General features: G+C 45.4%; 1 protein-coding gene across 1 annotated transcript in view; it reads left to right on the top strand.

Annotated features, from left to right (window-relative positions):
• The first annotated feature begins 9391 nt into the window (after window positions 1-9391).
• The window catches only part of LOC147885789 (BTB/POZ and TAZ domain-containing protein 3-like), a 56253-nt gene continuing 54833 nt past the window's right edge, over window positions 9392-10811 (top strand). The window contains exon 1 of the mRNA XM_087396409.1: window positions 9392-10785. The gene's annotated coding sequence lies outside the window, so the exon portion shown is untranslated. The remainder of the gene's footprint in view (window positions 10786-10811) is intronic.

Raw genomic sequence — 10811 nt, 5'->3', positions numbered from 1 at the left:
CTCGAGTCATATTCCAATGAGAGGTGTACACTAAAGGGTGGAAAGCAGATCTCATGTGCACGTGGGTGAGAAAGAGCGCTTGATCACAACGATGGATGGATGCTTTCACCTCCACCGAAGTTCAAGGGTTTAGAAGGAGGTTGCGGGGTTCGAAAGGGGATAGGGTTGAGAGAGCTATCTAGAAGTTCTAGGGTTCAGAGAGGGTTGCAACGTTTAGGAGGAGTGTAGGGTTGAGGAGTGGAGAGCTAGTCTCCTTTGCGACTTTAAGGGGAAAGGGGTGAGGAGGAGGGACAAGTGAGAAGGGAGGAGGGAGAAGGAGGAGGGAGAAGGAGGAGGGAGGAAGGAGGAGGAGGAAGAGGAGGAAGAGAGAGGAGGAAGAGGGAGTACAAGGATAAGGGCATGCTAGAACACGATAGTGTAAGAGAGCATGGACTCAATGGAGATCAATTACATGAACACTATAGTGAGCTTGAACAGTGAACCCTAAAGAGTGGGAGCTTCATTCCATTGAGAGATATTAATGCATGTTGGTCTTTACAAAATCCGTAGGTACCTCCGTGGTGGGATCTCTTTTGTAGGAGACCTTTTGGATGAGAGCCCCTCCACTTTTTGGAATGACCTTTTGGGTCTCTACAGAAAGTGGGGGGGCCTCAAAAAGTGTAGGCTGTTAGTCTCTCTCTAGATTTAGTGTTTCTCTCTCTAAATCTTGATTTTGAAAGTATGATTGGATCTTTTCTAGAGAGGATTTTGGCTATCCTCATCCTTTAAGGTTCATCATACCATCTTTCAGGCTCAAGATATTACAAGTGAAGCTTTGCCGCTACTCTACACACACACACAATGATCTTATCATTGTTGCTCTAGACTGCACTTCTGGCCCTTGTTGCCATAGGGTTAACACAAAGCTTCTTGCATTCGATCATAATAATGATAATGGTTATAAAAAAATTATGATCATAATAGAGTGAGCCTACTTTTATCATAATGAGTTTGTAACTAAGTGAAATACTGAAGATCAAAAGATTGACAATTTTGAATTTAATACTTCATTATTGGTAGAGAGTGACCATTAGAGAGAGCCAAGATTGATCACATGATATGTTCAAAGGACATGACAATTAATTCCAGATTTCTCTCCAAATAAGTTATATTTATATTATGCCTCAAGAGATAGATAATCACATAAAGTTCCAATTACAACCGGTTCCACTAGTACAATTGGTTCTACCGAGATGGTAAGGCATTGAGCAAAGACTTCAAAGCCAAAACCAATAGACCCTCAGTCTATAATTGATGTACAATCTTCATTTGCTCTCCCAAATAAGTGATTTTTGGAACTTAATAGATGGCATTTTTACAAATTGGAAAGAGTTGGAAGTGAAAGGATAGAAGAAAGGACATTCTTGCATTGAACCTTCTCTCACTAAATCCAAGAGGAAAGAGTTTGTGCATGTGAAGTCATTGGTAGAGGAAATGAAGCCTTTCTCATGGAAGAGTATGCATTGAGGTGAAAGTGGAGATCTGGGTTTATAGGCCTTATGTCATGGAGGGAAATGAGGATGGCTATTTTGGATGTCTTTCCCTTGGAGGAGCCTAATTTGGACGTTTTTCCCTTGATGCATGACATAATGATCCAAGGCAAATGGAGGGGAAATGAGAGTGCTCTAAGCAAATGTGACATCAATGGTAGAGAAATGTCACATCAATGGTTCTCAAGAGTGTGGGAAATAGCACCGTCAAGGGCCGAGGTCAGTGAAAGTGAGATCTCAACCATCTAGATCGAAAGTAGGGTGAAATGACAACGGGAGCATGGTAAAACACCAATCAAACTCGTGGAAAGAGTGACACATCAACAATTCCAAAACTAGAAAACGACCACATCATTGCACCCGTGCCCCCCAGACAAATCTCTCCACACCCACGCATCATGATTACATGCCCTGCGTTGTCGCCAAAATTACCATTGCTGCCAGTGAAATCATAATGTACCTCGCCAAAAACACGAATCTAATGGGGGCACCCCCTCCCTCGTGCCCTCGATGACTAGGAAAGGGCCTTGTGAGCCCTTTCTCAGGAGGGAAGCCGTGGGAAGGTGGTAGGCGGCCTTGGAAGGAAGCCCTAGGAAGATTGCTGGCCACTCGCCGTCCTAGGGCTTCCCTCTCGGGAAAGGGCTCCCAAGGCCCTTTCCCTCCAACCTTGAGGTCTAGAGCATGGAGTGATATTTCCCATGGTCCCACCCTATTTCCCTCCTATTTCCCCTCTATTTCCAGTGGTGCATTTGCAGAGCATAACAACAGGTATTTCCCTTCCGTCAACGGCTAGGGTTGACAGAAGATCAATCCTAGCCATCCGATCAATAAATCTTCATGACCGTAATATACCCCACAACAATTGACCCGCAAAATTACGACACATTCCATATAAATAAAAATGACTATTAAATGAACATATAAACCAATAAGAATTTGACACATAAAATTAACGCAGCATATAAAAATTACAAAATAATGCCAACAAAGGCAAAAATACTAAAATTTTATTCCATAAAGTTCTATATACAAAAAAATCGGGCAAGCCAGTAACAACATTACAATGCCGCAAAAATATGCCGACAGTCTACTTCGTCGACAAAAACTAAGTGCCGAAAAACATTCAAAATATGCTGGAATATATGTCAAAAGGCATTATGTACAAGCCACTAGGCTAATCACAAAAACCGACATAAGCATCACAATAGAATCTCCACGCTCTCTGAACATCAGCATAACCTCCACGCATCAGACATTAGCAGGTACTGTAAAAGAAAATGCATTGGACATTAGCAGAAGCTCCACGCTCCACGAACACATCAACTCTTGTTAATGAACTGCACGCAGCAGTTCTTAAAAACTGCGCCCCATATAACCGCCACAGGAGCATCACCACCCTGATATTTCAACCCCAACGCACCACAAGCAATAGGCGACACACGACTAGCTCCTCAAGCATCTTTGCATCATCATCCCCACCATACAAAGATCCATAATCAACCAAAGGGTCTTCAAGACTAGAAGCAACATATTTCTTCGACGATAGACCAGCATCAACTCTAGTGCCACAACTCTTGACCTTCAGAGCATCATCGCACTTCACGGAAGCACTATCACCAACACCACCACTAGTAACAACTCCACCACCAAAAGCCTTCAACAAATCCTCAACTCCACAAGTAGCAATTACCTCACCACAATCCTTGGAAATATCCTAAACTCCACCACCACAGAGAGCAACTGCACAAAAACAAACAAATAAAAACAAGAATTAATCTCAACTTCTAGTGAGCGTTGCTAGTGGATATCAAACTAGAATCGCCATATAAAAACAATTTGGTCTACAAAATAACCTGCATCAAAAGCAATCACAACAGCAGGCACAACATATCCACCAACTAGATCACAACCAACACTCAATCCTGCAAAAAACAAAGAAACGCAAACAACAAATAAAAGGACAAAACAAAATTACACAATTACCTGAAATTTTAACATCTTGACCACTACCAACATCACCACAAGCAGTAACACCATCAACCTTTTTGCTGAACTTCTTCACACTCTCGGTTAGCACATTAGAATAATTCCTCAAGTTACCATGCTCATCATAAGGATTCGCCAACAAAGACTGCGCAGTAGCAACTCTAATTCTATTACTCTTATCATATTTCCTGTAAGATGAAGCTCGACAATGACCAATAATGAGCTGCCCAACCTCCTCGGGAACCTAACAAAGGCTTAATTGTGTAACAGTAGATGCTTGCACATATTTATTCATCCTCTCACCGGCAAACAACTCACCAACAGTAGCAAGCATGGACTTTACAAGCTTACTCAGCATTTTCTCACTCACACGATTAGTGTTGAACCACACCTACACAACAAACCCAAATAACATATAAGAAAATTAAAAATTTACATAAAAAAACAAAATAACTACGAATGAAAGTTCTCTATACATTGAAGAAACAGGTACTTCGAGTTTGCACAACCATCATCAATCACATGCATATGCCGAGACAATTGCTCATACGTTCTAACAACATCCACCTCGTGAACACGAATAGGACGGAAATACGTCTTCTAGTACCGCCTCAAAGAAACACTATAGTTCTTGCTAAGCGCTCATTGTACCTGCCACAAAGCAATCAATACAAACAAAAAACAACAAAAACAAAAACCAGAAAAAGTACCAAACACAAACTTACTCCACAAACTGCCCGATCTCATCATCACTCAGCAAGAAGTCACCACGAAGAACATTATGTAACTCTTTGCTGCCACAGACGCAAAAACGGCTCAAGCAATAATATGCAAAGCGACGTTGGACCCCTCGAGGATGGTACATACTAAAATCAATGTCATCTAAAATCTTCCGTTCTTCATTGAAACCAACAACACATTGCCTATCACACTTATTTGCAAGAGTATTTTTGACAGATCAATTCATCGCAATAACCAAAGCACATTGGCTTGCTTTGAAAAGCAGACTCTTCACAAGATCAATCGGAACTTCCACAGAACCCAAAGTCACGATACGTATATCCTGCTCCCGACGCAAAATCCTCCCAAAACAACAAAACATGCCCATTAAACTTTTTGGAGGATACAACGAACCATCAAGCTTTACAACCTGCAAGAAGAACTTGGACAACATCTCGTTCAACAACCGGTACTCGAGATCCTCAATCTTCACCTCCGAACCATAACCTTGCATTTCTCTCCATGCATCAAATCGTTTACAGGCCCATTCATCCTTACCCACGCTTCTGTTACTTCCACACTCCCTAACCACATGCTCTTCCTCAACATCCAAAGGAAGAAAAGGAACACTACCAGTAGTAACTCCAACCACCAAACCAACAAACCTCACAGGACCAACACTCAAGACAGTCGCTCCACTCTCCGACCCACAACCCCCAACATAAGCAGCCGGACCAGAAGCACCAAGGCAAATCACCGAATCATCATCGCAAATATCCTGAGACACACCCAAGCTAAAAGAAGGAACATCGATATCCTCCATCAGAACCACCCAAAGACCACTTCAACAGGAGTGACTTATATAAAGAATAGAGAAACGATTCGAAACGAAGCCGCCCATCGCCAACGAAATTCAAACGCAGCAACTTCGCCAAGACATTCGACATAGATATCACCCTCCTACGCAGAATCCTCCTACTTAGCGCCACAACAACACAGCACACGAAGGACCAAAACAAAGAATGAGCAAGCCCAAACACTCCCCGTGGAAATGGAGCAACACAAGCCATGCACACTCAACAAAAATCAAACACACCACACGCACACTGTTCGATCAAATGGATCCAATGATCCAAAACTAAAATCCGCAAGAAAATCATGCAACCAATAGAAAAGCCAAAACGTGGCATAACATCTCCACAACCACATGCCACCACGTGTTCCAGCTCCACTACATCCACACGTACAACCTCCACTATGTCCTCCACCAATAATATGCTGACACGTGTTCCAATGACCTACCTCTTTAGCCTCATGTTTTGCCTTCCTTGACCTCCGACGGCCGCCACGTATTCTGCCTGTTGCACTGAGGCCAACCACGTGTTCCCCTCGGTCGAGTTGTTTCGCCACGTGTACCTTCGAGGATTGTCGCCACCTGCCACTTGTACCTCTGCAGAGGCACCGCCATGTATAGCTCCGAGGACCACGTGTTTCGCTCCCCTAAGCCGTCGACGGCCACGAATTGACGTCGATCGCCCTTCTCGATCGAAAAACTGGGACAACCGGCTACCAACCTATGGCCGGTCACTGTGTGTCCCGATTTTCCTCTCGGGAATCCGCTCCCGGTGCCGATTCCCTACGCCATGACATAATGCCCTATGTACTTTGAGAATTTTCAGAGGGAAAGGCTTGCTGACGGATATTCTATGAGTAGAATGGCCATGGGCCAACCATTCGCTGTATTCAGCTCTTTCTAGCGATGGGATTCTGCTGCAATTTCAGTGAGATTTCTGAGCCAGATTGCTGCAATGGTTTCTGTGAGATTGTTGGCGACGACATTCGCAACAATCTCACAGAAAATCATTGTAGCATGAAACGATGTCTGTCACCGTAGATTTCTGCACAGATGCAACACTTTCAAGTTTCATGCACAATTTCTGGAGAATTTGGGGAGACGAGCCGTCCCTCGTGAACTGCGGAAACGAATCCGAACGACTTCGTGTGGACAAATGGATCATGCTCTCCGTTAAAGAAAGAATTAAACGCATGGAAAACGGACAGGACCCGTTGTCGGCAGGAAAGCGAAATGTTTAATGCTCGAGAGCGTGGAGAGAAGAGCCGTCGTCGTGCGTGCTTCTGGCAGGTTTGAAGTTTGAACTTTGCAAACGAGTTGGAAGAAAGAGGATTTGCGATATAGTTTTTGTCACGATTCTAATTTCTGCAAGGCTGCAAGCCAGATTCATGAGCAGATGGAGATGATTTGAATTCAATGGCTCTCTTTCAAACCAGAAAGTATCACGATTCACCGATTTCAGAAATTCACAGCGCCATTTCGGTAAAAGGTGATTTTGAGAGGAGGCCGAAAGTGGGTCTCGACGCATCCAACGCTTGGCGTTTTCCCGGGCCTTCTTAAAAACAGTATAAAGAGAGCCTTTGAGCCTTCGGCCCCCCTTTTCTGACACGTTGGGGAACCCCTCTAGCCAACTCAGTACCTTTAATGCTATCGCATTCTCTCCGAGGTCGGGAGGAAGTGTGCTTATCAGCACAAACCCGGCTTTCAGCTTTAATCTCTCCTTTCGGGCCCCCGTGGGTTCGGGACGAAGGGCTGATAAGCACTTTCCAGGTTAAACCCCGGGGGCTTTTGGCTTGGGAGGTGTCCTTGCCGTTGGGACCCTCTCGGCTTCCCACCTAGGTGAAATGGGTAGAGTGCCTACAGGTACTGGGTAAAGCATTTATTAGCGCTTTCCTTGGCCTAGAGGGCCACCTACCCCTCGTTGTTCTCCCGTTGAGGGGATAACTAAAATGGGGAGGGAAGGGCAGCGGGCAAAAGCGAAGGAGCCTGCATCCTTGAGCCCCAGCCAAAGAGCTTTATCCCCTTAGGGCAGGTTCGGTGAGGCTGAAGCTAACACGAACTGATTAAAAAGAAACTTGAGAGTGCTTCTGTGGAAGAAGAAGAATAATAATAATTCAAGTTTGCGCTTTCCGCTTCGATCCTAACGAATTCAATCGATTCGGAAATTCGAGATCAATCGCGTGGGATAGAGTAATCGACTAACTTGTTAGGCTCATGACCTAAACATGTAGGTTTGAACCTTGCTCCCGCACCCCCTAGTATCGTGGCCCGGATTCAAAATCCAAACATTCCCATCATGTATTGTTTTGGAAAACTACGAGGAGCGGCTCCCATGGCCTTAACGGAAGCCACACTTGGTATTGGAAACGCATCTAATCCTCCGACAACGAAACGCTTTGAAATGAAATCTTCTGTTAATAATTGTGACGGGAAACACATTTATGATAAGCTTAAAGTTAACGGGCCCTTCCTACATTCCCAAGAGTATGAATGCCATCATAACGGCGTGTATATCTTATGGCCCGCCAAGTGTCTAGTTGCACCAACCTGAACCCCTAGAGGCCCCACAATCTTTCCCCCCTTAGCAACGTAACGCATCTAGCAATGCTCAAGCATAGAGAGCTAGCCGGCCAAAAGCCTAGCTTTCCTTTATTAGGGAAATGGTGAATGAGCAGGCCCTTGTGATCGAACGATTTGGAAATGTCCCCTTAGAGGACGCTCACTACATTTTGCGTAATGATTGGAATAACTTTAATGAAGTGGCTGTACGGGGGGTGCCCTTAGGAGGGAGAGGCATTCTCCCAAGCGGTAACCACCCTGAAAGGGGAGAAGATTGGGCAGATCTCCTACTCAGTGCAATAGTTCGGTCTTCTGAGTCTTCGATGAACAGGCCCGAAATAATAAGTTGGGCGAAGCAAATATTCAAGCAAAGAATTGCCTTTAAAGCCCAAGTGCTGTGTCCCGCGCTCGCGGATCTGATTGCAGTCGGATGCCTGGGCGAAGCCCTCAACAATACGCTACCGCTAGGCTTGGGGAGGGACACTGCCAACGTTCACGCAAAACGTAATTGTGGAAACAAAAGGCATAACCCCCTCCTTCATTACTTCTTACCACTCAGGGCAGATAGCCGAGTATGTGAGCCGGCTGGCATACTCCCATGGAAGATTACTTTCCTTGCTTGGCACAGACGCGGGGGTACTATACTCAATCCGTCCCACAACAACAGATGCCGTTGCTGCGACTTTTGCGATGCTCACCCAAGATGAGGCTCAAGAGAGGGCAGATCTCGAGGGGTTGAGGGCTTTTGCAGCTAGGCGTAGGAGCGCCATGCAGCCGGTCGATTCGGGCACAGGGGGGAGGGTGCTTCTTCGGTTAGCGAACAACCCTACGCGGTTTTATGTCTGCTCCTCGGAGTTGCTGCAGCTGTTCTCTGGCACCATGACTCCCTTCTTCCTATTGGGATTGCCCTTTGCCCTGGGAATTCTCTTTATTTTACTTAGACTGTGGCAGCATGTTGGGGCCTTCCCAAGGCTCAAGAATGTTTGTTTCCATCTGAAAAATGCATTGAGAAATAATAGGTTCGGAAGGACTCAATGTGATCATTTAAGCTTGAGAAATGAGGAATTTCACCAAATCCCGAGCCGGGTGATAGAGGTTCAATGCTTCAACACCCAGAGAAGCATGCTTGGTTTAAAAGCAAGCGTCCCACCCCTTGAAAAATCTTGATTTTGAGAAGGCAAAGTATTAGCATTAGAAGTACTATCCTGGGCATATCATCATCTTCCAAGTATTCACTCCCCGGAGTGCCCACAATGTATTGAATCAGCCCAGGATTTTCAGGAAACTCTATCTCGTGTGGGGGGAATATTTGGGCTATTCGTTGGGCTCCTAAACATCCATCTCATGCTTATTAGGTAAGCTATATGGCTTAAAAAAAAATTAAACCTAATATCAATCCCATCCGAAAGGTCCTGTGCTATACCTCAACTCCTGTAAAAGCATTTCTACCAACAATCGCAACATCGGAGAGAATCTCCGCATTAGTTAAATTTCTTTCGAGCTATATACGAACTGTCATCACTTCTCAATCACGTGTTTGTGAATTTCTGAAATCGGTGAATCGTGATACTTTCTGGTTTGAAAGAGAGACATTGAATTCAAAGCATCTCCATCTGCTCATGAATCTGGCTGAGTACAATCGCACCGTTTTGTTGCAGGATTAAATTCACGAATTTAATGACTGGCTTCAGGCATGCACGCCATGCTTGCATACACACAGACTCGATTAAGTGTACCGTCCGCTACATTTTTGCATTCCCAGTCCCCAGCATTCCGCGAATCCGCGCGTTGGAGCCGAGCCATACAAAAATCAGATATCGTGGAAGCGCTTTCGTCCACAGTTTGCATCCGAACATCCGATCGGCATAGCTCAGCGACCTGGCAACATCCCCTGATCGCTGCAGCGAGCCAACAAACGAACTCTCTATCATCAATTCTGAATGGCTGCAGGTTGCATTTTCGAGTGTATCGATCGAATCGTATCGGTTGTTTGAACTTGGTCGCGTGCATCTTGAGCATGAAACTGTAGTAGCAGGATTCCAAAATCTTTGCGGTTGCAGACACAAGGCGGCGATGTATGCCGGGTACAGTGAACCGAGCTATAAGAGACGCTGAATACGGTTGAAATGAGTGAAGAGGTAGATTCGGCCTTCGAGCAGGAAAGGAGGAGGTCCGGCGCAGCCATGACTCCTTCCTTGAAAGGTTACGGAGATTTGCGTTGCTCTCGTCTTTACTGCGAGACGGACTCTCGTCGGTTTCGATTTGAGGCAAGCAAAGAGAGCTGAACGGGGAAAAACAGGTTTTAGATTGTGTGCGTTTTTCCAAATCAGCTATTTTGTCTTTGCGAGATCGGATTCAGAGCATCTAGTGGAGGCCGTTGTTGTGAACGTGTCTTTGCATTATTGTGGAGATAGTAACGGATTGTGCTTGCGAACCACAAGTCGAGAATGGCGATGGCGGATGCAGGCCCTGCTCGATGCTGACACAAATAGACAGAACGAAAATTTTTTTTTTTGGACGACGCTCATTTGCTCCGTTTCTGTCTTTTCTTGCTAATCGCTGCTCAGACGCAACTTTCCGGAGCTTTTGCACCCTGTTTCCACCTTCCGAACAGGAGCAACCGCTAATCATTCCGTTTTAGCCCCAGCTTGCTCGATCGAAAAGCCTTGCGATTCATTGGGTTTTCTTCCTCTTGCGTACTCAAGCACGCTTCCGCATGCTGCTTTTGGAAGGCTCACGTATCGCCACCGTTGCTTGAGTAATTTTCTATCGGGGGAACCTTTTCCACGAATATATCTACAGCAAGGGCTTCAGAACCGATAGATTCTTGCAGTTTGGAGAGTCGGAAGTTTCTTCTGCTTGCAAATTGCTGCTGCTGTGTTCTTGGCCGACGGGAGCCAAATCTGCTGGTGGTGCGTCGGGGGTTACAATCGTTGGGATGTCCGCAAAACCGTAGCCTTCTGTGGCCTGTATATCCATGAAGTGCACGCCACTCTTCCTCGTGATAAATGACGAAGTGATTAGATTGCTTTGGACCGGATTGAACGGTAGAACGACCAGTTTAATAACAATTTCCAACAGGAGCGAAGGGGCGTACCTGAGAGAGTATTGTTTCGTTCTCGCTCCTACATCGTCACGGTTTGCTCTGATCTCAAGCTCTAAGA

This window comes from Dipteris shenzhenensis, chromosome 25 (assembly GCF_047967505.1).
Source record: "Dipteris shenzhenensis isolate YYH24624 ecotype China chromosome 25, Dip_SZ_1.0, whole genome shotgun sequence".
Taxonomy (NCBI): domain Eukaryota; kingdom Viridiplantae; phylum Streptophyta; class Polypodiopsida; order Gleicheniales; family Dipteridaceae; genus Dipteris; species Dipteris shenzhenensis.
This window is presented reverse-complemented; position numbering and strand designations above follow the sequence as displayed.